At 46.7% G+C, this 27,272-nt stretch overlaps 1 protein-coding gene across 2 annotated transcripts in view; it reads left to right on the top strand.

Moving 5' to 3' along the window:
• Nucleotides 1–5,139: 5,139 nt before the first annotated feature.
• CARHSP1 (calcium regulated heat stable protein 1) overlaps nt 5,140–27,272 on the top strand; it is a 103,758-nt gene continuing 81,625 nt past the window's right edge. Inside the window, exons 1-2 of one of the 2 annotated variants that reach the window (XM_040440859.1) lie at nt 5,401–5,419; nt 17,159–17,160. The gene's annotated coding sequence lies outside the window, so the exon portion shown is untranslated. Of the gene's footprint in view, nt 5,296–5,400; nt 5,420–17,158; nt 17,161–27,272 lie in introns of those variants that run through there. The other variant, XM_040440858.1, reaches the window with a different exon arrangement.

Here is a 27,272-nt window from a genome sequence, read left to right on the forward strand (position 1 = left end):
ACGCACACACGGGGACAGACACGCACACACACGGGGACAGACACGCACACACACGGGGACAGACACGCACACACACAGGGACAGACACACACACAGGGACAGACACGCACACACACAGGGACAGACACGCACACACACAGGGACAGACACGCACACACACAGGGACAGACACGCACACACACAGGGACAGACACGCACACACACAGGGACAGACACGCACACACAGAGGGACAGACACGCACACACACAGGGACAGTCACGCACACACACAGGGACAGACACGCACACACAGAGGGACAGACACGCACACACACAGGGACAGTCACGCACACACACAGGGACAGGGACAGTCACGCACACACACAGGGACAGACACACACACACACACAGACACGCACACACACAGGGACAGACACGCACACACACAGGGACAGACACGCACACACATAGGGACAGACACGCACACACAGGGACAGACACGCACACACAGAGGGACAGACACGCACACACAGAGGGACAGACACGCACACACAGAGGGACAGACACGCACACACAGAGGGACAGACACGCACACACAGAGGGACAGACACGCACACACACAGGGACAGACACGCACACACACACACAGGGACAGACACGCACACACACAGGGACAGTCACGCACACACACAGGGACAGTCACGCACACACACAGGGACAGACACGCACACACACAGGGACAGACACACACACACACACACAGGGACAGACACGCACACACACAGGGACAGACACGCACACACACAGGGACAGACACGCACACACAGAGGGACAGACACGCACACACAGAGGGACAGACACGCACACACAGGGACAGTCACGCACACACACACACGGGGACAGACACGCACACACACGGGGACAGACACGCACACACACGGGGACAGACAAGCACACACACGGGGACAGACACGCACACACGGGGACAGACACGCACACACGGGGACAGACACGCACACACGGGGACAGACACGCACACCGGGACAGAAACACACACACACACAGGGACAGACACACACACGGACAGACACACACACAGGGACAGACACGCACACAGGGACAGACACGCACACACACACACACACACAGAGGGACAGACACGCACACACAGAGGGACAGACACGCACACACACAGGGACAGACACGCACACACACAGGGACAGTCACGCACACACACACACGGACAGTCACGCACACACACACACACACAGGGACAGACACACACACACACAGGGACAGACACACACACACAGGGACAGACACGCACACACACACACAGGGACAGACACGCACACACACACACAGGGACAGACACGCACACACACAGGGACAGACATGCACACACAGAGGGACAGTCACGCACACACACGGGGACAGACACGCACACACACGGTGACAGACACGCACACACACGGGGACAGACACGCACACACACACACGGGGACAGACACGCACACACACACGGGGACAGACACGCACACACGGGGACAGATACGCACACACACGGGGACAGACACGCACACACACGGGGACAGACACACACACAGGGACAGACACACACACACAGGGACAGACACACACACACACACACACAGACAGACACACACACAGGCACAGACACCTGTGTAATCATCAACCAACTTCTATCTAAAAGGGAATTCCACCTTTAGTTATGCTCCAACCTTTTGTTACCTTCTAATATGACTCCCACTGATTCCCAGTACTGAGGGAACATGGACTGAGGTTTAAAAGGGAATTATCAACATGTACCACAAGGTGGTCTAAACCGTAACCCATTAGGCACTGGCTAGACTGTGGGATGGAGTCTAAGCAATACCTGGCCTCATGCACACTGCTGTTATGTGTCCGTTCCGTGCATTGGTAACCACAATTTGTGGTCCCCAATGCACTGGCAACGTCCGTGCGGCGGCCGGGACAGATGGAGACCCATTCAACCTGAATGGGTCCATGATCCGGCCGCACCGCACAAAAAAAAGAACATGTTCTATTTTTTTGCGGTGTGGAGGCACGGACGGAAACACCACAGAAGCACTCCGTAGTGCTTCCCATTGAGCGATTGCAGACCCATTCAAGTGATGCCCACGGCCGGTGTGCATGAGGCCATAGACACAGAAAGGGGCACACACACAGGGACAGACAGACACACACATCATGGCCCTCAGAATACACCTGGATCTGTATGATAAACCCCCTTAATTGCACCAGATTCCACTCCACTTGAACCCCACTGCCCCTGAGTGCTCCACCTGCCCTCTCATATATGAGCTCCATATGCTTCCCCTCACAAGTTCTGGTTCTCCAGCAGCACATCCTCCCTCACTCTGCATCTTGCAGGCACACACAGCCCCTCCTCCTTCCACAAGCTGCTGCTGCCGTCAGGGTTTGTCATGTGACCATGAAGGAGCATGTGACCAGTGATGTCACAGAACTCCTTCTAACAACTACATTCTAGCATAGGATCAATCATCTACCGAAACTCCATCTACCCTGTTCTGAGTTCTTACCCCAGGAGTGCACATGGCGAAAATTGTCTGCATTGCTGGGGTAAGCTGCCCTAGAATTCAAAACAGGCAGGACACAGCTGCAGGAGTGAGTGGGCACAGTGGGCCCCCTCCAGGAGCAGGGGGCCTCGGCATTTGCCCGGGTTTGCCGGGTGGTGGCGCCGGCCCTGGCCCTAGATATGATCCTAGCTGAGACTGGGGGAGTTTGTAAAATGATTGGGGAAACTTGCTGCACCTAAATCCCAGGTAACACTGGCCCCAAAGGGAAGGTAACTGAAGCAATAAACAAGCTTACTAACCTCTTAGAGGAATTAAAACATAACTCAGGGACAACAGACCCATGGGATGAGTACTTTGGATGGTTCAAAAATTGGAAATCCTTCCTCACCCAGATAAGTATGGTGATAGTCGTGATGCTAATATTAATGTCAGTAGTGTTATGTTGCATTGTACCGTGTCCGAAAAATATGTGAAAAAATTGTGACTTCAACTACTGAACAGCCCATCATGCTGCTATATAAAAAGAAATGGAAACCAAAGAATTCAACACAAGTTCCCCCACCAATTACGATGTTGTACCGAGATGGGGAAAGATGAATCCCAGGGTACTATCATAACCGAGAGTCTATCCAAAAGGGGTAGGTTGTGGCCACTGTGGGTGAAGTGAATTGCGAATGGTATTCCCAGGGGTTCACTAGGCAGGGAAAGTTCTACAATCAAGAATCCAAGAGGGGACTGTTATGGAATATAATGGACACTTGTTTGTCACTTACAAAATGGTGTCTGTCGGAGAGACAACCCCCAGTATGCATTCTATGATTGAAACTATTTGCAGCAAAACTTGAAACTGTCAGGAATTCCTCTGAGTCTATCATACATATGCCTTAAAGGGACACTGACAGGCCCAATAAGCATAATTAGCTGTATATATGCATGCACAGGTCTTGTATTGTGTATTAAAAACATATAAGTCTAGCTCCTGTCCACCTTATGAACACTGCAAACTGATGTTTTATAACCTGGTGTAATCGGTCTTCTTTCTGCCCAAGGGGCAGCGTTTCAGCTTCACTTCTGCCCAGCCAGCCACCCCCCAACTGCCGTTTTGAAGCGCCACCCAGCTCATCAATATTCATTTCGCTGGGCGGCTTCTGCTGTCCCCGACGTTCCGAGATCCGGCGCATGCCCAATAGAAAGCTATGGGTGCCGGGCGCATGCGCAGAAGTGGAAAGTTAGTCCGATGCCCATAGCTTTCTATTGGGCATGCGCCGGATCTCGGAACGTCGGGGACAGCAGAAGCCGCCCAGCGAAGTGAATATTGATGAGCTGGGTGGCGCTTCAAAACGGCAGTTGGGGGGCGGCTGGCTGGGCAGAAGTGAAGCTGAAACGCTGCCCCTTGGGCAGAAAGAAGACCGATTACATCAAGTTATAAAACATCAGTTTGCAGTGTTCATAAGGTGGACAGGAGCTAGACTTATATGTTTTTAATACACAATACAAGACCTGTGCATGCATATAAATACAGCTAATTATGCTTATTGGGCCTGTCAGTGTCCCTTTAAACTTATTTCCTGTTTACATTCCTTCTTGCTTAAAGACCCATCATGTGAGCCCACTCCTCCCACTAATATGGAGGGTATATAATGTGAAGCCCCCACCTAATAAATTAGAGCTATGCTTTGACCTTATATAGAGTGTCAGTGTTATTTCTCTCGCCGTGCATGCACGTATCTATCTATCTATCTAATTTGGAGCAGTGTATCAACCTACCTGACCATTGATCAGAACCAGAACATATTCTAGCCACATGTGGCCAATGTCTGAGATGGCCCAACGTGTGGGCTGAATTCACACCGCCAGGGCCCATTCACGCGATTGTTGCCTGTTTTACGGTCTTCAATTTGTGGATCCGCAAAACACGGATACCGGTGTTCTGCTACTTTTCTATACCCGGACAAAAGTCTATACCCGGAAGTGATGTAGCCGCAATGTGGACGCGTTGGAATCAGCTGGAGGAGGGGGTGTGCGCGCTGCGCAAGCGCATTCGGCTAAAGTATAGTAATCTGACAGAGCGCCGCGAGCCCGTAATCTACATTCATTTGGCAGAACACCGGCTGTGTGCGTTCTGAATTTTGCAGAATGGAACTTCTGGCCCATAAAAGAACACTCCTGTCCTTGTGTGTAACGTGGACAATAATGGACATGTTCTATATTTTTGCTTATGCCACAGAACGGACATACGGATATTTGCGGCTTCATAGAAGCGAATGGGGCCGCATCCGACCAGCAAAACCTTTGTGTGCATGGTCGCCCATACACATGGATAAGTCTCCCTGACATACCTATGCTTTTCAGTAATAAGTCTATGTAGGTGTATTGGCATACACATTTGGTTGCCTGGGTCCCCCAGCACTGGGGTGTATGTGACCCCGGAACGTGAGGGCTTCCCCTGTAGGACTTTGTACAGGACCGGAGCTCTATGACATCTGCCGCTGCTCCGGTTCCCGCCTCTTTCACCTCAGCCGTGTCCGCCCCGTGTACTAGGACCCTGGTGATCCAGGTGACTGAGGCTGCGGCTCGTCACTTCTGAGGAGGGGGTGACCGGCCGTGATGACATGAGGGGGTGGTGTGCTGATGTCATAGGGGGAGGAGGAAAGGAAAAGCCCTGAGGGACAGTTTTCTTCCGAGACAGTTTCGGAGCTGACACTGCGAGTTGTTTCCTGCGCTCTGCTCCCAGGTTAGTGAATGCCGCGCGGTTCCTCCTGTATAATGGCTTGTATTGGTGCGGTTTTATACATTCCACGTGCGTAAAGTTCAGTCAGACTGTGAGGAGGCTGCCGCCCTTACCGCTGGGATCCTGCGTGGTGAGTTTTTTCGCTGGTCAGGTAGTGGACCCGGTGTGTGGTGTGGTCTGGAGCAGGTGCCGGACTATTGGAAGTTCTGAGGGCTGGAGCCGGGTCTGTGCAGTATGGATGTGGGGTGACTTCTTGTGTAGTATGGACTGCTGGGTGGACGTGTTATTGTGGCCTCTAGGATGCGGGTGACCCCCACCATATATCCATGGTGGAGACAGCACAGAGTGTTCCCGTCCTCTTCCGTGTGTCCGCTCGCCCTTCCCCTCGGCGCGTCCGCTCGCCCTTCCCCTCGGCGCGTCCGCTCGCCCTTCCCCTCGGCGCGTCCGCTCGCCCTTCCCCTCGGCGCGTCCGCTCGCCCTTCCCCTCGGCGCGTCCGCTCGCCCTTCCCCTCGGCGCGTCCGCTCGCCCTTCCCCTCGGCGCGTCCGCTCGCCCTTCCCCTCGGCGCGTCCGCTCGCCCTTCCCCTCGGCGCGTCCGCTCGCCCTTCCCGTCCTCGCCCCCCCTCGGCGCGTCCGCTCGCCCTTCCCGTCCTCCCGTCCTCCCCCCCCCCCCCCCCCCCCTCGGCGCGTCCGCTCGCCCTTCCCGTCCTCGCCCCCCCCTCGGCGCGTCCGCTCGCCCTTCCCGTCCTCGCCCCCCCTCGGCGCGTCCGCTCGCCCTTCCCGTCCTCCTCCGCGGGTCAATAATGGAATTCTAAGATATGCTGAACTTGAAAACACAAGTTTGCTGAACACTAGGCAAGCGAACAGGGGCCCGTGCCCCCGTATGAAAGGAGTTGGCAGGTCCAGCAGTCGCACCATTCATTCTCATTGGGACTATCAGAGAGAGCCCAGCGCTGTGCTCATCCAGCCATTCCATCCCCACTTTCGTCTCAACGTTGGGGGTCCCAGCGATCGGACCACCACCAATCAGATGCTTATGCCCAGTCCTGTGGAAAGTTGATATTGATATCATAGTAGAAGCCCTTCAATTATATGGATGAAAAATGTGTAGCTAGTTTTTATAGAAATCTAGCTGTGTCTGCAGTGTAAATCTCGCGCCGTGAGGGAAGGACGCTCGGCGGCTGCTGGCTTCCTCACTGCAGACACGGCCGGCGGGAGGAGAGCAGCGCTGCACTGGCCCTGTCAATCAAGAGAAGAAGGGCGTGAAAAGAGGTTGGCAAACAGAGCCTCTAGGAGCAGGTGCAACGCCTCCCCCCCTGCTCCTAGAGGCTAATTAGCATATTATATAAGTTTGTTTTTATCCATAAAGGCTTCAGGCAGTGAGATGGCACTAATATAGTTATGTTCAGATGACATTAGCACATCGCTAGTGTCAGCCAGCTTAATACCCATTTTTCAGGTGACAGAAACCCTTTAAAGGGAGCTATGTAGCGGGGCTAAGTCCACCACAGCGGAGGCGCTCTTACTCAGCTGCGACCCTGTCTGGCTAATACAGGGATTCCAAGTAAGACGAGCCTTTTAATTGGGGGATTAATGCAGGTAATAAAGAGCTAAATAATAGCTCACACTTTTTCTGCAGTAGAGATCAGTAATTTGGTTGCTATGCAGTAACCACTAGAGTTGCACCGGGTAGCAAAGTATCAAATCGCAATCAATACTTTTAGACCTGGGTCGATACGATACCGGTTTTACTATTTAACGATACAAGGCTGCGCTGCCTAGAATGAGTTAGAGAACATGGCACGCATCGCTCTCAGCACTCACTGTGGCCACTCTGTCACCAATGAAGATGATACTGGGGGGGATGGGGCGTACTGCGCCACCAATGACTATAGTTATTACATACCCAGCACCCGGTCTCAGTGCAGCCTAATCCAGAATAATTATAGTCATTGGTGCGCAGTGCGCCCCTCCAACCTCAGTATCCCAGTATTAACCCCTTAACGCAAAATGCCCTGTATGTACGGCAGGGGATGCTGTGCCAGAACGCATTCCTCCATACATGCACGGCGGGCTACGCCCGCCCGATCGCTGCAGGGGTCCGTCAGTCCCTGGTAGCCGGGCCCCTGCTGTATCCGCCGACATCGCTGTTTACAGTGATGCTGGCAGATTAACCCCTTCTATGCCGTGGCCGCGACATTGAAGTGGTATGCGGCGGGTGAAAGAGCGCATCAGGTCCCCGTGCTGCTGTGGCGGGGATCCGATGTGTGACAAGGCAGCCCGATGCCGTGCAGAGGCTGCCCAATGCCTTGCACGGCACCGGGACCTGCCTTCTACGGGTGCCAAGGAAATCCAGCCCCAGGCTGGATCTCCTAGGCAACCTGTTAGTGTATGACTCTGTGTAATACGCTAACAGACAATGCATTACAATACAGATGTATTGTAATGCATTGCAGAGGGGATCAGACCTCCAGAGTGGGACAGATATAAAGTTTAATAAAATAAAAAAAATAGTTTCAAGTTAAAAAAAGAAAAAAAATGCCCCTTTCCCCTGATTCTTATAATAAAAAATAGAGGAGAAAAAACACATATCAAGTATCGCCGCATCCGTAACGACCGGACAACATAGGACAATCAAAAAAAAAAAAAAAAAAAAATATGGCTCTCAGACTACGGATACACTAAAACATGATATATATTTTTTGATTCAAAAATGATTTTATTGTGTTAAATTAAATGTAAAAAACGAAACAAAAATATACATATTAGGTATTGCCGCGTCCGTAACAACATGCTCTATAAAAATACCACATGACCTAACCCCTCAGGTGAACACCGTAAAAAAAAATGGTGTATAAAAAGCAATTTTTTGTCACCTTACATTTCAAAAAGTGTAATAGCAAGCGATCAAAACGTCATACGCACCCCAAAATTGTACCAATCAAAATCTCATCCCTCAAAAATGATATACTACCTAAGACAATCTCCCAAAAAATAAAAAAAACTATGGCTCTCAGACTATTGAGATACTAAAACATGATTATTTTTTTTTTGTTTCAAAAATTAGTGTATAAAACTTAAATAAATCAAAAAAGTATACATATTAGGTTTCGCCGCGTCCGTAACAACCTTCTCTATAAAAATATCACATGATTTATCCCCTCAGATGAACACCGTAAAAAATAAAAATGGTGTCACTAAGGCCTCATGCACACGACCGTATTTTGTTTCCGTGTCCGATCCGTTTTTTTTGCTGATAGGATGCGGACCCATTCATTTCAATGGGTCCGCAAAAAACGCGGACAGCACACCGTGTGCTGTCGGCATCAGTATGTTCGTTCCGTTGCTCCGCCAAAAAAATTGTGCATATCCTATTTTTTTTCTAGTTTGCGGACAAGGATAGGCATTATTACCATGGATCTGCAAAAAAAAACTGATGCCATACGGAACGTCATCAGTTTTTTTTGCGGATCCGCAATTTGCAGACCACAAAACACATACGGTCATGTGCATGTAGCCTAAAACATTTTTTTTGTTTTTGTTTTAGAAATGCTATTATTGTGTAAAACTTAAATAAATAAATAAATAAAAAAGTATACATATTAGGTATTGCCACGTCTGTAAGGCCGGCTCTATAAAAATATCACATGACCTAACCCCTCAGGTGAACACCGTAAAAAAAAAAAAATGGTGTCAAAAATCAATTTTTTTTGTCGCCTTTCATCACAAAAAGTGTAATACCAAGCGATCAAAAAGTCATATGCACCCTAAAATACACTGCTCAAAAAAATAAAGGGAACACTTAAAAAACACAATGTAACTCCAAGTCAATCACACTTCTGTGAAATCAAACTGTCCACTTAGTAAGCAACACTGAGTGACAATCAATTTCACATGCTGTTGTGCAAATGGGATAGATAACAGGTGGAAATTATAGGCAATTAGCAAGACACCCCCAATAAAGGAGTGGTTCTGCAGGTGGTGACCACAGACACTTCTCAGTTCCTATGCTTCCTGGCTGATGTTTTGGTCACTTTTGAATGCTGGCGGTTAGGGGTGCACCGAAATTTCGGCAGCCGAAAATATCGGCCGAAAATGCACCTAATCCACTTCGGCCGATATTGTTACATATCGGCCGAAAATATGGGGTGTGGGATTTGTCACCCACCATCTGCGGGCGGGCGGTTTACTTTGTCACTGCATCTTTATTTTACCTTACAATCGTGAGGCTCTAGTAACTAACAACTCTGCAGGCAGAGCGGAGGCCGGCGTAACGTCACTTACTCACGTGACGCGCCTGCTCCGCCTCCTTCATTCATAAAGTGGGCGGAGCAGGTGCGTCACGTGAGTAAGTGACGTTACGCCGCCCTCCGCTATGCCTGCAGAGTTGTTACCGGAGCGTCACGATTGTAAGGTAAAATAAAGATGCAGTGAGTGATGCTGTGAGCAGCAGGGCCGGGGCTGTTATGGGTAGGGGGATCGGTCTATGGCACTGCTATGGGGAGGGGGGATCTGTGCACTGTTATGGGGAAAGGGATCTGTGCACTGTTATGGGGAAAGGGATCTGTGCACTGTTATGGGAAAAGGGATCTGTGCACTGTTATGGGAAAAGGGATCTGTGCACTGTTATGGGAAAAGGGATCTGTGCACTGTTATGGGAAAAGGGATCTGTGCACTGTTATGGGAAAAGGGATCTGTGCACTGTTATGGGAAAAGGGATCTGTGCACTGTTATGGGAAAAGGGATCTGTGCACTGTTATGGGGAAAGGGATCTGTGCACTGTTATGCCCATAACAGTGCACATATCCCCTTTCCATAACTGTGCACAGATCCCCCTCTCCATAACAGCGCCACCCACAGATCCCCCTCTCCATAACAGCGCCACCCACAGATCCCCCTCTCCATAACAGCGCCACCCACAGATCCCCCTCTCCATAACAGCGCCACCCACAGATCCCCCTCTCCATAACAGCGCCACCCACAGATCCCCCTCTCCATAACAGCGCCACCCACAGATCCCCCTCTCCATAACAGCGCCACCCACAGATCCCCCTCTCCATAACAGCGCCACCCACAGATCCCCCTCTCCATAACAGCGCCACCCACAGATCCCCCTCTCCATAACAGCGCCACCCACAGATCCCCCTCTCCATAACAGCGCCACCCACAGATCCCCCTCTCCATAACAGCGCCACCCACAGATCCCCCTCTCCATAACAGCGCCACCCACAGATCCCCCTCTCCATAACAGCGCCACCCACAGATTACCCTCTCCATAACAGCGCCACCCACAGATCCCCCTCTCCATAACAGAGCCACCCACAGATCCCCCTCTCCATAACAGAGCCACCCACAGATCCCCCTCTCCATAACAGCGCCACCCACCGATCCCCCTCTCCATAACAGCGCCACCCACAGATCCCCCTCTCCATAACAGCGCCACCCACAGATCCCCCTCTCCATAACAGCGCCACCCACAGATCCCCCTCTCCATAACAGCGCCACCCACAGATCCCCCTCTCCATAACAGCGCCACCCACAGATCCCCCTCTCCATAACAGCGCCACCCACAGATGAATTTCATTCATGAAAAAGAATTATTAATAAAATCATTAAAAAAAAAAGTATTTTAAAAGTATTTGGGCAAAAAGGCAGTTTCGGTTTCGGTTTTCGGTCAAGGGCATCCTGAATTTTCGGTTTCGGACCAGAATTTTCATTTCGGTGCACCCCTACTGGCGGTGCTTTCACTCTAGTGGTAGCATGAGACTGAGTCTCCAACCCACACAAGTGGCTCAGGTAGTGCAGCTTATCCAGGATGGCACATCAATGCGAGCTGTGGCAAGAAGGTTTGCTGTGTCTGTCAGCGTAGTGTCCAGAGCATGGAGGCGCTACCAGGAGACAGGCCAGTACATCAGGAGACGTGGAGGAGGCCGTAGGAGGGCAACAACCCAGCAGCAGGACCGATACCTCCGCCTTTGTGCAAGGAGGAACAGGAGGAGCACTGCCAGAGCCCTGCAAAATGACCTCCAGCAGGCCACAAATGTGCATGTGTCTGCTCAAATGGTCAGAAACAGACTCCATGAGGGTGATATGAGGGCGCGACGTCCACAGGTGGGGGTTGTGCTTACAGCCCAACACCGTGCAGGACGTTTGGCATTTGCCAGAGAACACAAAGATTGGCAAATTCGCCACTGGCGCCCTCTGCTCTTCACAGATGAAAGCAGGTTCACACTGAGCACATGTGACAGACGTGACAGAGTCTGGAGACGCCGTGGAGAATGTTCTGCTGCCTGCAACATCCTCCAGCATGACCGGTTTGGCATTGGGTCAGTAATGGTGTGGGGTGGCATTTCTTTGGAGGGCCGCACAGCCCTCCATGTGCTCGCCAGAGGTAGCCTGACTGCCATTAGGTACCGAGATGAGATCCTCAGACCCCTTGTGAGACCATATGCTGGTGCGGTTGGCCCTGGGTTCCTCCTAATGCAAGACAATGCTAGACCTCATGTGGCTGGAGTGTGTCAGCAGTTCCTGCAAGACAAAGGCATTGATGCTATGGACTGGCCCGCCCGTTCCCCAGACCTGAATCCAATTGAGCACATCTGGGACATCATGTCTCGCTCTATCCACCAACGTCACGTTGCACCACAGACTGTCCAGGAGTTGGCAGATGCTTTAGTCCAGGTCTGGGAGGAGATCCCTCAGGAGACCGTCCGCCACCTCATCAGGAGCATGCACAGGCGTTGTAGGGAGGTCATACAGGCACGTGGAGGCCACACACACTACTGAGCCTCATTTTGACTTGTTTTAAGGACATTACATCAAAGTTGGATCAGCATGTAGTGTGTTTTTACACTTTAATTTTGAGTGTGACTCCAAATCCAGACCTCCATGGGTTGAAAAATTTGATTTCCATTTTTTAATTTTTGTGATTTTGTTGTCAGCACATTCAACTATGTAAAGAACAAAGTATTTCAGAAGAATATTTAATTAACTCAGATCTAGGATGTGTTATTTTTGTGTTCCCTTTGTTTTTTGGAGCAGTGTAGTACCACTCAAACCGTCATCTCGTACCGAAAAAAATGAGCCCCTACTAAAGACAGTCGCCAAAAAAATCTATGGCTTTTAGAATATGGAGACACTAAAAAAATCTTTTTTTTTTTTTTTTTTTTTTTAAATGCTTTATTATGTAAAACTGAAACAAACAACAAAAAAAAGTTAGATTTGGTAATGTCGCGTCCGTAACAACCTGCTCTATAAAAATAGCTCATGATCTAACCTGTCAGATAAACATTGTAAATAACAAAAAAAGTGCCAAAACAGCTATTTTTGTTACTTTGCCTCACAAAAAGTGTAATATAGAGCAACCAAAAATGATATGTACCCTAAAATAGTACCAACAAAACTGCCACCTTATCCCGTAGTTTCCAAAATGGGGTAATTTTTTGGGAGTTTCTACTCTAGGGGTGTATCAGGGAGGCTTCAAATGTGACATGGCAAGTTAAAATTATCCCAGTGAAATCTGCCCTTCAAAAACCATATGGCATTCCTTTCCTTCTGCGCCCTGCCGTGTGCCCGTACAGCAGTTTACGACCACATATTGGGTGTTTCTGTAAACTACAGAATCAGGGCAATAATTGAGTATTGTTTGGCTGTTAACCCTTGCTTTGTTAGCGGAAAAAAAATGATTAAAATGGAAAATCCAAAAAAGTGAAATTCAGAAATTTCATCTCCATTAATTCTTGTGAAACACCTAAAGGGTTAACAACATTTATAAAATCAGTTTTGAATACCTTGAGGGGGGTGCTTTCTATTATGTAAGCCTCACAAAGTGACTTCAGACCTGAACTGGTCCTTAGGCTACATGCACACAAACGTTTGTTTCCATGTCCGTTCCGTTTTTTTTTTTTTTTTGCGGATAGGATGCGGACCCATTCATTTCAATGGGGCCGCAAAAAATGCGGACAGCACACAGTGTGCTGTACGCATCAGTATGTTCGTTCCGTAGTCCCACAAAAAAAATAGAACGTGTCCTATTCTTGTCCGTTTTAGGCATTGTTTCAATGGATCCGCAAAAAAAACGGGTGACATACGGATGTCATCCTTTTTGCGGACCACAAAACACATGTGGTCTCGTGTGTGTAGCCTTAAAAAGAGTGGGTTTTGGAAATTTTCTGAAAAATTTCAATATTTGCCTCTAAACTTCTAAGGCTACTTTCACACTTGCGGCCCCTGAGGGGTTAATTGTGCAGATCACAGCCCCCTGTAAGAGATCGGGTGCTGCCAGGCAGCAGGGGGCAGTTATGTACACAGTTCTTAGTATATTCTAACTTGAAGCGTCCCCATCACCATGGGAATGCCTCTGTGTTAGAATATACTGTCGGATCTGAGTTTTCACGATTGTGAAAACTCAGATCTGAAAAAGCTTTTATGCATACGGATCCGCACTGAACGGATACCATCGTTTGCATTTATAGGTGCGGATCCGTCTGTGCAGATACGACGGATCCGCATCTAACGCAAGTGTGAAAGTAGCCTAAGCTTTCTAACGTCCCTAAAAAAATAAAATGGCATTCACAAAATGATCCAAACATGAAGTAGACATTTGGGGAATGTAAAGTAATAACTATTATTTGAGGCATCACTATCTGTTTTAAAAGCATAGAAATTGAAATTTGGAAAGTTGCGAATTTTTCCAAATTTTTGGTAAATTTTTTATTTTTTTTTATAAATAAAAATGAAATATTTTGATTCAAATTTACCACTGTCATGAAGTACATTATGCGACGAGTAAACAATCTCAGAATGGCTTGGATAAGTAAAAGCATTTTAAAGTTATCACCACATAAAGTGACGTCAGATTTGCAAAAATCAGTCTGGTCCTTAAGGGGTTAAAGTCATTGGCGGCAGTGGCCACACGGTCCCCTCCTCATTGGTGGCAGCTTCTGATTGGTTACCATGGCAGCCAGGACGCTACTGAAGCCTTGGCTGCCATGGTAAGCTCCCTGCTGCTGTGTGCACAAAGCCCAGGGCAATAGGGAGAGTGTGAAGTCCTAGATCTCTATTATGGTAAATAGGAAAAGGGTTCTAGCCCCTAAGGGGGCTAATAGTAAATACAAAGTAAAAAAAAAATATATATTTAAATCGTGTATATATATATATATTACATATCGCCACACCTGAGAGTGCGAAATATTAAAAAATGTCTCCAAAAAATAGGATAGGACTGTTCTATTATCGGTTGGATGTTCCATAAAATGCGGAATGCACGCAGCTTTTTGGGGTTTTTATTTTATCGTGTGGTTTCGAGTATTGCAGTAATTTTTTTTATTTTTTTATTTTTTTATTTTTTATTTTTTATTTTTTTATGGAATCAAAATTTTGGTATTGTGATAACCCTAGCAACCACTGCTCATTTTTCAGCCCTAAAGACCCTTAGGCCCCTTTCACACGAGCGAGTTTTCAGTACGGTTGCAATGCGTGACGTGAACGCATAGCACCCGCACTGAATCTTGACCTATTCATTTCAATGGGTCTGTGTACATGAGCGTTTTTTTCATGCATCACTTCTGCGTTGCGTGAAAAATGCAGCATGTTCTATAGAAGTGAATGGGGCTGTGTGAAAAACGCATTGCATCTGCAAGCAAGTGCGGATGCAATGCGTTTTTCAGTGATGGGTGCTAGGAGATGTTGATTGTAAACCTTCAGTTTTTTATCACGCGCGTGAAAAACGCATAAAAACGCATTGCGCCCGCGCGGAAACAACTGAACGCAATCGCAGACAAAACTTGCTTGCAAAATGGTGCGAATTTCACTAAACCCACCCTGAACACATCCGGAGCCAATCCGTCACGCTCGTGTGAAAGAGGCCTTATTATAGCAGTGATCATCTAACCTAGATATAACTTTAGGTTGGAAAACTAGATAATGCTGTGTAATAGAGTATAAACCATTTCTGTACAATTTATAGATGTGGAACGTTTGTAGGAAAATATTTCACGTTCTGCAAATGCTGATTTCTCTGTACAAAGGGAAAGATAAGATATCACTTATTAATCCGTAAAAAGGGAAATTGCAACGTTGTTATAGCAGCAATAAACCACAAATCACCAACTGAACGCACGAGAACATGACCATGTCCATGCAGATCTTTCTTATTTCCCCTACGCCCATGACAGCACCCTTGAGAGACCGCCTCCATCATCAGGAAAGAAAACAGGAACTTTCGTGGAGAGCTCATAAGGAGGGGCTCTGCCCCTATAGCCCCAGTTCCTGTTTCCTGTCCAAAGGATAGGACATGCGGTGGAGAGCTTAAAGGATTAGGCTGCAGGAGCCCAGCGTAATTTTACCAGTGTGGGTTACCTGGTGCGGCGTAAGACTCCACTAGGAGCCGCCTGCCAAGTCTGGTGCAGCGTCCTTCGGGGTCTCGGACTTTGGTTTGTCAAGCTGGCGTTTCGGTGCAGTCCCCGGAGTTACTGTGAGGTAACCCCGGCACGCCGGATCCTCTTGGCAGTGTCTAGGAGGTCCGGGGCCTATACTGTTCTGCTTCCGGTAGTCTTACAGAAGCTAGGGGAGGTTTCCTTCCTTTCTAAGTATGCTCCGTGCGTGAGTGGAAGTTGCGGGTCGCGACTTCCGGTATTTGGAATGCAGGTTGGTTCCGGTTAACCAGCGTTCCGGAAGGGAAGCTGGTACATCCTCCCCATAAAGGCCGCATTTGGTACGCCGGCAGGGACCCGACCTGGGGTGTTTCACCTCCTTCTCAGCGTGCGCTCAGAAGGATCCCAGCCAGCCTGCAAGCATCCCCAGGTGCATATGGACTCTCTATCCGGAGATATGGAAGAAGACAGTGGTCAGCGCGCTGGTGTACAGGATGGTCATGATGGCAGACCGGTATTCCTGGTGGGGTAAGGTGGTCAATCCCCACCTTTTTGTATTCCTCCCTGTTGTGCCTAATGGGGTTTATTCTCTTATTTTGTTTTAGAATACTAAAGAGGCATCTAGGAAAGCCACTGCTAAAATTAAAGAAAGAGTGTGCCGTCTGCAGAAAAAAAAGCTCGCTTCTTCCTGGTCTCAAATGTTATGTCAGCATTGTGCTAATAAGGTGGTAGAGGAGGAATCCCCAACATTACTTCAGAGCACCAAAGAGATTGTCAAATCTGAAGTCTCTGATCTGATTCTATCAAAATGTTTAAGAAGTGCCTACCTTCCTCAGCTACGGGCAAGCAAGGTCATTCTAATATCATATCTGATAGTGAATCTTCCAAGGAGAATGAGCAAGGGGAGATCCTAGATAGTTCAAGTTCTTCCGAGGATGAAGAAACCTCGGGTAGACCTTTATTCTCCCCTGAGGGTACGGAATCCCTACTCAAAGCTATTAGAACCACGATGAAGGTGGATGAATCCAGAGAACAAAAGTCCGTTCAAGATATAATGTTTGGGGATCTGGGTCACAAAAGATCTAGAGTTTTTCCGTTAAATGAAAATTTAAAGCATTTAATTCAGAAAGAATGTAAGAAACCGGATAAGAAGTTTATTTCCAGAAGTGTAAAGAGAAAATATCCTTTTGATGAGGGCGAGTCATCCTGTTGGGATAGGCCTCCTAAACTAGATGCCCCTATTACGAAAATCTCAAAGAGATCTGCTTTGCCTTTTGAGGATCTTGGCGCTTTAAAAGACCCGATTGATAGACGGGCTGAGCTGTACCTTAAAAAAGTTTGGGCGGCCTCTACTCAGGCCTTTAAGCCTAATATAGCCACTACCTCCACCGCCAGGTCATTGAAATTGTGGCTTCAGGATTTATAATCCCACATCCAGAATAAGACCTCTTGGGACCAGCTCCTATTTTTTTTTTTTTCCCACAATACTTAAAGCGGTAGACTTTAATTCAGATGCATTGGCCGATGCATTAAGATTAAATGCCAGATCCGCTGCTCTTTCCAATTCAGCTAGAAGAGCGATTTGGCTGAAAGGATGGTCTGGGGACACAAGTTCAAAAAGCAAACTTTGTTCTATCCCATGTCAGGGAGAATTTCTGTTCGGTTCAGTTCTGGATGACCTCTTGGAAAAAGCCTCTGATAATAAGAAGGGTTTTCCCGTATCTAATCCCCCCCTAGGAAGCAGCAGTTTTTTTTTAAAAATAAGAAGTTTCGATAAATCAAATAAACGCCAAAACAGGTGGAGAGAAAACAAGGGTAGAAGGGATAGAGGTTTCCTCTTTAATTCCCAGTCCTTTTCAGGCCCCAAGTCTAGTCAACAATGACTGTTAGTCTCCCCCCCCCCCCCCCCACATGATAGTATCTCTTTTTTTCTCGGGCTTGGGGAAACATTTCTGCAAGCCCCTGGATAAATGGTATCGTGAAAGACTGTTTTTGTCTAGAGTTTATCTCTCCCCCACCAGAAAGGCTAAAATTTACAAGTTTGACTCAAAATTCAGCAAAAGACCTAGCACTAAAGGAGGAAGTGTTTTCCCTTTTAAAGAAAAATGTCCTAGTTCTCGTCCCAGACTCAGAAAAAGGAAGAGGGTTTTGTTCTTCCCTTTTTCTCATACCCAATCTGGACGGTTCCTTCAGAATGATCATAAATCTGAAAGACTTAAATCAATACCTCGTCTACAAAAAATTCAGAATGGAGTCCGTATTGTTGGCAATAAAGCATCTTTTCAAGGACTGTGTTATGGCCACTTTAGACATAAAGGACGCTTACTACCATGTCCCTATTCATGCCGATTTCCAAACATACCTCAGAGTAGCTGTGTCTATGGAAGGTTAGGTGCATCATCTACAGTACAGAGCTCTTCCATTTGGAATTTCCCAGGCTCTGAGGCTTTTTACAAAGTTAATTGCAGAGGTCATGGCCCACATAAAGGAAAAATACATTCTTGTTATACCTTAATTAGACGACCTCCTGATAGTAGCAGAATCTGTGGAACTTCTATACTCTCGTCTGCTGAAAGTGGTAAACGTTTTAATAAATCTCGGATGGCACAAAAACTGGGAAAAATCCAACTTAACCCCTTCCCAACAATGTTTCTTTCTAGGGTTTATCCTAGATTCAGTAAATCTACGGTGCATCTTCCCTCAGCACAAAATAGACAGATAAAGAGAAGACGTGCGAGTCTTGATGGCCTCAAAAAATCGAACTATCAGGCAAGGGATGGCAGTTCTTGGCAGAATGACCTCCACAATACCAGCAGTAGGTTGGTCCCTGTTTCGCTCCAGGATGCTTCAGTGGCAGATCCTAAAAGAATGGCAAGGATCATTGTCCCCGCTGGATACACCTCTCCCCCTTACCCCACAGGTGATACAGTCCTTTAAACTGGTGGCTACAGCCTTCAAAATCTGTCTCAGGGCCTCCCCTGGTTTCTGCAAGAACAAGTAACCACAACCACGGATGCCAGTCCAACCGTATGGGGGGCATTCTGTCAGTGGGGGGTGGGGCAGGGAGTTTGGAGTCTAACAGAAAGCCAGGATTCCCAAAATGTCAGAGAACTAAGAGCTTTTCTGCCCAGATTAAAGGGAATTGGAGTAAAGATATTATCGGACAATGCTACGATGGTCTCCTACCTAAACAGACAAGGAGGGACAAGGTCAGAGCTTCCTATGTCCTTAACCACTGAAACTTTCTATTTAATCATTCTTTTTAACAAAGCAGTACACCTGAAAGGAACAGAAAACAAAGTCGCAGATTACCTAAGCAGAAACCATTTGGATCAAGGAGAATGGTGCCTGAATCGGGAGGTCTTCAAGCAGATAGTTCACCTTTGGGGGTCATCCTCAGACCTTTTCGCAACCAAGCAAAACAGAAAATGCAGTCTCTTCTTTTCTCTGAATCCAAGAGATTCTCCCTCCAGGTATATTCTCCCTTCCTTGGCCGGATCAACTTCTGTATGCCTTTCCTCCTCTAAAACTTCTTCCAAGGGTACTGCAAAAACTGAAGTAGGAACAGATGAGGCATATTCTAATGGCACCCTTCTGTCCAAGCAGGACCTGGTTCTCTTGGCTAAGAAACCTATCCCTGACAGATCCTTCAAATCTTCAGTACAGGCAGGATCTGTTATTCTAGGGACCTGTCTATCATCCAGAAGTAAAGAACCTTCACTTGGCAGCTTGGCATTTGAGGGGGAAATATTAGAACGTAGAGGTCTATCCAAAGAGGTCATTTCCATCCTTTTATCCTGTCATAAGGAGGTAACCTCCACTATTTATCTTAGAGTATGGAAGACTTTAAGGTTTTCTGGGGCTCCTGTTGATCCTTTGAGTCCTTCCCCTATGCCTAAGGTTCTGGAATTCCTTCAAGAAAGCCTCAATAAAAACCTTAGGCTTAGCACCCTTAAGGTACAGGTCTCTGCTTTCAGTGCCTTTTTTGATTGCCCTATTGCCAATCAATCTTGGATTAGGAGATTTTTTAAAGCGGTTAATAGGATTAAGCCTGTAATCAGGTTTTCTGTTCCCCCGTGGTATCTGAATCTAGTCCTGTCTAGGTTGATGGAGCCTCCTTTTGAACCACTACAGGATTTGGCCATTAAAATATATTTTAAAACTGCCTTCTTGGTGGCCATCACCTCTGCTAGAAGGGTGGGTGAGATTTCTGCCTTTTCAGCTTCCCCTCCCTATACTAACATCTTGGAGGATAGGGTGCTTATTAAACCAGACCCAGCGTTTCTGCCTAAAGTGGTCTCTCTCTTTCATAGGTCCCAAGATTTTGTTCTTTGTGTCAATCCCCTAAGAATGAGAAAGAAAAGACACAACATTGTCTAGATGTCAAAAGATGCCTGTCACATTATTTAAATGTCACCAGTCAATGGAGGAAAAAATAGGGGTAGTAAGGTTACATCCAGGACTCTAGCCAGGTGGATAGTAGGTGCTGTCCTTTTTGGCCTATTCCTCAGCAGGGCAGGATTCCCCTTTTAGGTTTCGGTGCTCATTCAACCAGATCAGTTTCTGTTTCATGGACCGACAGGGCTAATGCATCTTTAGAACAGATCTGTAGGGCTGCCACATGGAAGTCTCCAAATACCTTATTCCGTCACTGCTAGTTAGACTTAGACTCTAATGATCGTATTTCCTTCGGAAGGTATTACAAGCGGTAGTCGTCGTCCCCCCCCCCCCCCCCCCTCCCAAGCTAGTTCTATTCTAGTCGTCTCTCAAGGGTGCTGTCATGGGCGTAGGGGAAGTTTAGGATTACTTACCGGTAATTGTTTTTCCATGAGCCCATGACAGCACCTAGGATTTATTCCCGCCCCATATGTTTTGTTTCATAATTAGGATAAGTTCTTGCAGATTAACTGGGGCTATAGGGGCAGAGCCCCTCCTTATGAGCTCTCCACGAAAGTTCTTGTTTACTGTCCTGATGATGGAGGCGGTGCTGTCATGGGCTCATGGAAAAACTATTACTGGTAAGTAATCGTGAATTTCCTGTGATGTCCATAGGTGTGTCAAAACAGGAGCAGTGATAGGGGAGTGTCTATGTAACTCACTGGTGGAGAGGGGCTATAAACTAGCTGGGTGTTGGGGGCAGTGATCTGGCTGTGTCTTATGTAACCAGCTGGTGGGAGGAGCTATAACCTTGCTGGGTGTGGTTAGGAGTGATAGGGGAGTGTCTATGTAACTAGCTGGTGGGAGGGGCTATAAACTAGCTGGGTGTGGTTAGGGGCGGTGACTGGGAAGAAGCTGAACAGACTCCGCTGACGATGAGGGGATCCATTCAGTTTCCGTTTGGGATCTGTCTTTTTACCAGACAAAGTGCTGCATATAAGGCTTTTATGTTTTGCTGTACCACATGCGTGAAACTAGCCTTCCAGTTCTGGTCATCATGTGCCCAAGTGATGTTTGTGTTAATTTGCTCTGCAAATGGACCCTTTGAAGTCAAGGGGGCAGCGGTCTTGATGGTAGAAGTCAAGCTTCCTGCGCCCCAGTCCCATCTCTTCACTCATGATGGACGTCTCTGTGCTGAGGGTAACAGACATGATGGTCCTGAGATCCAGCGACGTCTGGCACAGAGGTGTCCATTAACTGTGAAGAGGTGGGATTGGGGCGCTGCAAGCTTGACTGCTGCCCCCTTCCCTTCAGTCGATTTGCCTAGAGTGCGAGGGGGGATAAAGTGTCCATCAGACAACTAAACACAAATATTATTGGGGCACATGCTACTAAAACTGTGAGGCACTCTGGGGGGTTGGGGGCCATTATGGTGGTGACAAGTTCCCTGTAAAAGGATCGTTAATGCCTTAACCATGTACTGATTTAATATCCTCATAGATCTCACACTGTATACTCTCCTGCATGGTATAGTATATCCGCATGTTATCAGCAGCGTTTGTTTCCTCAGCAGTCAGCACATTGATTCTCGCCTTCCTGTCTCCTGTGAAAACACATCTGTCGTGTTTATAGTTTCTTGTGGATGGCTGCTCTGGCCCCCTGTAGACAGCTGTTCACAAGAGCACTGATGACGTATGTGTATATGGTCTGCAAGGTTGTAGGGAACGCAGAGCCTTGACTTCTGTCAATGCCTGCCACTTGTCGTCTTTGACATTCACAGGGAATGTCTTCCTCCTCCACTCTGCAAACAGAATGTTTTTGTTCATGCTCTTCATGTCATTGAAAGTTGACAAGGTATGCTGTTCTGGAGAGAGGCAATGATAACCTGCAAAAAGTCATTGAATTTTGTCCCATTCTTGTCTGTTTTGCGAACAACAATAGCCAGTGAAGGGAGTGAGGAAATATGGACGGTATCCATATTTTGTAGATCTGCAGTTTGCAAAACGAATATGGTTGTGTGCACGAGCGCTTACTTTTTATGTGATGTTGCCTTTTGTAAAATGGCAGCATGTCCTCTTCAATACAGTCATGTAAAACATCAGAATTTTTCTGCTGCCTCAGTGCTTGCTTACACACTAGAAATAGAGCGGTGTTGTGGGAGCAGGTCCTCAAAACGTAGAATTTGTATATTTAAGGGCTCGCTCACACGACCGTGACGTTTTTTGTGGTTCCGTATAAGGAATGCCAAATACGGCCCGTATGCAGAATGCAAAAAACGTTTGTGAACGAGCCCTAAGGCACAGATTTTTAAAGAAGACCTGTCAGCATGGTCAACCCTAATAAACCTGGTAGGACTGATGATTCTAATGAAAATGATAACTTTTATTATGTCTGTACGTTTTGTTAATTCAGTTTTTATTTGTATGCAAATGAACATTTTGGAGCACCAAGGGGCCAGCCAGAGTCCTTGGAGCACGAGCTTGTAAAAACCCATTCCACTGTGGCCACGCCTCCCTCTAGATTGCCAGGGCTAGACATCTTTTCTTGACCTAAAGGTCTTTACGGGGGCACAAAGTGTAAAAAAAAATAAAAAATTGCCACCACATTTCACACTGTACGTTGTAGTCCCACCCCCAGCTACCATGACCTATAATCCCATATATCAAAATGACTCTTATGGAAAGGGGACGTACTAGAAAAATAAATATTTAGGTTGCTCAATGTGCTATTAACCCGTAGAGGACCAGTGCCGTACATGTCACTGACAGCCGGGCCCCTGCTGCATATGCTGGCATCGGTGAAAACAGCGATGCCGCCGTATTAACCCCTTGAATGCCGCTGCATGCAGAGGGTTCGGGTGCCCTCCGCATCTCCATCGGGTCCCTACTCTGCAGTGACAGGGACCCGATGGCTATGGAAGGCATCGGGCTGCCTTCTCTGCCATCGGGGCTTGCCGTCTACGGAAGTCTGTGAGATCCAGCCCTTAGGCTGTGTCTCACAGGCAGGCTGTCAGCATAAAAACTGACACCCAATGCATTACAGTACAGGTTGTAATGTAATGCATTGCAGAGGGGACCAGACCCCAGAAGTTGAAGTCCCTTTCCCAAAATAAAAAAAAGCCCCTTTCCCAAAATAAAACACATAAAATAGTAAAAAAAAAGAAAAAAAAAGAAAGACACATTGGGTATTGCCGTGTCCATAACAACCGGCTCTATAAAAATATTACATGATCCACCCCCTCATCTGAATGCCATAAAAAAAACTGTGCTAAAACAATTTTTTTTTGTCACCTTACATCACAAAAAGTGCAACACCAAGTGATCATAAAGGCGTATGCCCCCCAAAATAGTACTAATCAAACAGTCACCTCATCCTGCAAAAAATGAGCCCCTACATAAAACAATCGGGGCAAAAATAAAAAAAATATGGCTCTCAGAATATGGAGACACTAAGGCCCCCCTTTCACACAGGCGAGTACAATGCTTGATGTGAACGCATTGCACCTGTGCTGAATCCTGACCCATTCATTTCAATGGGGCTGTGTACATGAGCGTTGTTTTTCACGCATCACTTGTGCATTGCATGAAAATCGCAGCAGGTTCTATATTCTGTGTTTTTCACAAGCAAGTGCGGATGCAGTGCGATTTCCACGCATGGTTGCTAGGAGATGATGTTAGTAAATAGGGATGAGCATCCCCGGACCCCATTAAAGTCAATTCACTGTATTTTTTTCCCTTCTAACATGGTTATGAGGGAAAATAGCATTCTTAATACAGAAGGCTAACTAAAATGTCCATTGAGGGGTTAAAAAATAAACTCACTTCATCCACTTGATCGCGCAGCCCATATAGTCGTCTTTCTTCAGGACCTGCAAAAGGACCTTCGATGATGTTATCGCAGGTCCTGCTGAATGAAGATAGAAGGACCTTTTTACTGGAAAAAAAATGGATTAAAATGGAAAATCTGCCATAAAAGTGAAATTCTGAATCTACATTTTCCTTAAATTCTTGTGGAACACCTAAAGGGTTAACAAAGTTTGTAAAATGAGCGTTTAATACCTTGAGGGGTGTAGTTTCTAAAATAGGGCCATTTATGGGTGGTTTCTATTATGTAAGCCCCACAAATGACTTCAGACCTGAACTGGTCCTCAAAAAAGTGGGGTTTGGAAATTTTCTGAAAAATATCAAGATTTGCTTCTAAACTTCTAAGCCTTCTAATGTCCCCAAAAAATAAAATGGCATTCACAAAATGAGCCAAACATGAAGTAGACATATGGGCAATGTAAAGTACTAACTATTATATTAGGTATCACTATCTGTTTTAAAAGCAGGGAAATTGAAATTTGGAAAGTTGCAAATTTTTCCCATTTTTATATTTTTTTTGGTAAATTTAGGATTTTTTTTTTTAAAATACAAATGAAAAATATTAACCACTTTCATGAAGTACAATCTCAGAATGGCCTGGATAAGTAAAAGCGTTCCAAAGTTATTATTACCACATAAAGTGACACATGTAAAATTACCCAAAAACGGCCTGGTCCTTAAAGGGGTTTCTATCATCAGAAATTCTGTTATGTAGCTGACTGACATTAGCGATGTGCTAATGTCAGCAGTACATAAGTGTTCTTTATACTTTTGTCCCTGCCGCCGTTCTCCCAAAAAAAAACACTTTTTAAATATGCTAATGAGCCTCTAGGTGCTATGAGGGCGTTGATTCAGCACCTAGAGGCTCGGTCTACTAACCATTTATCCCGCCCAGGTCCTCCGTTTAGCCCGCCCCGTTCCTCTTGAATGGTGTCCGAATCAGCTGGATCGCTAAAGAAATCCCGAGCCTGCGCCATCCACTTCTGTATTCGGCACAGTGAGTGAAGGACGCGCTCCTGGTGCTGGCCTCCTGCCTGCGCCATCCACTTCTGTATTCGGCACAGTGAGTGAAGGACGCGCACCAGGAGCGCGTCCTTCACTCGCTGCGCCTGTGCCGAATACAGAAGTGGACAAGGCTGGTACAGGACTGTATGACAGGTCCTAGGCTGCACATTATTTCACTTCACATTAGTGCTGTTGCACTGCCTCTACCGTACTTCAGGACTTGTTTCCACATGTAGCCAGCAGTTTGAACCTGAGATGTGGGGGGAGAATTCTTAAAATGAATTGAAACTGAGGGATATTTATCAAAACTGGTGCCCACAGCAACCAATCAGTTTCCACCTTTCATTTTTCAGAGCTCCCTTGGAAAATGAAAGGTGGAATCTGATTGGTTGCTGTGGGCAACTAAGCCAGTTTTCCTTTACAACAGTTTTAATAAATCTCCCCCTCATATCAACTCATCACAGCACGGCTTTTATTTTATAATGTGCTCTTGAAAAATGAAAGCTGTGATTGGTTGCTGTGGATAACAATTTTTTTTTTCTCATTTATACAGTTTCATAAATCTGCCTAAGGCTACTTTCACACTAGCGTTGTTTTAATCCGATGTTCAATTCCGACACCGGAACTGCCCGCCGGATCCGGAAAAACGTGTGAAAACTGATTACATTTGAATCCTGATCAGGATTTTGAGCACAATGAAAAAATGCATTGGAAAAAAACGGATCCGCCATTTATGGACTTTAACTTTTATTTCACATTTTTCGGGTTTAACATGCAAAAGCCGGATCTGGTTTGACTGAACACACAGCGCCGGATCCGGCGTTAATGCAAGTCAATGGGAAAAAGACCGGATCCGGCGTTCAGTCAAAGTGTTCAGGATTTTAGGTAAAAATACAACATGCTACGTTTTTCAGAAAAGCCTGATCAGTCAAAAAGACTGAACTGAAGACATCCTGATGCATCCTGAACGGATTACTCTCCATTCAGAATGCATTAGGATAAAACTGATCAGTTCTTTTCCGGATTTGAGCCCCTAGGTCAGAACTCAGCACCGGAAAAGAAAAACGCTAGTGTGAAAGTACCCTTAGGCCCCTTTCACACGGGCGTTGCGGAAAAATGTCTGGGTGCGTTGCGGGAACACCCACGATTTTTCAGCGCGAGTGCAAAACATTGTAATGCGTTTTGCACTCGCGTGAGAAAAATCGCGCGTGTTTGGTACCCAAACCCGAACTTCTTCACAGAAGTTCGGGCTTGGGATCGGTGTTCTGTTAATAGTTTTATTTTCCCTTATAACATGGTTATAAGGGAAAATAATAGCATTCTGAATACAGAATGCCAAGTAAAACAGGGCTGGAGGGGGTTAAAAAAAAAAAAAAATCATTTAACTCACCTTAATCCACTTGCTCGCGATGCGGGCATCTCCGTCTGATTCTTTTACTGTATAGGACCTGTGGAGAGCATTAACTATAGTTTAAGGACCTGGGATGACGTCACTCTGGTCATCACATGGTACGTCACATGATCTTTTACCATGGTGAATCACCATGGTAAAAGATCATGTGACGTACCATGTGATGACCGGGGTGACGTCATCCCAGGTCCTTAAACTATAGTTAATGCTCTCCACAGGTCCTATACAGTAAAAGAGTCAGACGGAGATGACGGGCATCGCGAGCAAGTGGATTAAGGTGAGTTAAATGATTTTTTTTTTTTTTTAACCCCCTCCAGCCCTGTTTTACTTAGCATTCTGTATTCAGAATGCTATTATTTTCCCTTATAACCATGTTATAAGGGAAAATAATAAGGTTCGGGTCTCCATCCCGATCGTCTCCTAGCAACCAAAATCGCACCGCATCCGCACTTGCTTGCGGATGCTTGCGATTTTCACGCAACCCCATTCATTTCTATGGGGCCTGCGTTACGTGAAAAACGCACAAAGAGGAGCATGCTGCGATTTTCACGCAACGCAAAAGTGATGCGTGAAAATCACCGCTCGTGTGCACAGCCCCATAGAAATGAATGGGTCAGTATTCAGTGCGGGTGCAATGCGTTCACCTCCCGCATCGCATCCGCGCGGAATACTCGCTCGTGTGAAAGGGGCCTTATAGTATCTTTGTTAGGGTTGGTTCACACCACGTTTACCCTCTGCTAGGCTTTCCATGGGAGATGTAACGACAAAAAGAACTGTATTCAAACATATACCTCAATAGCTTCATCCACTTTAACCCTTTCCTGCCACTCCAGAGTAAAATTATGACAGTGGTGGGGGGGTTTAAAGATGTTTTAAACAGCAGGCACCTGGACCTAATGTATACGATTGACAATAACGTCGATTGCATAAATTTAACCCCTCAGATGCTGTG

Source organism: Bufo bufo, chromosome 7 (assembly GCF_905171765.1).
Source record: "Bufo bufo chromosome 7, aBufBuf1.1, whole genome shotgun sequence".
In the NCBI taxonomy this organism is placed as follows: domain Eukaryota; kingdom Metazoa; phylum Chordata; class Amphibia; order Anura; family Bufonidae; genus Bufo; species Bufo bufo.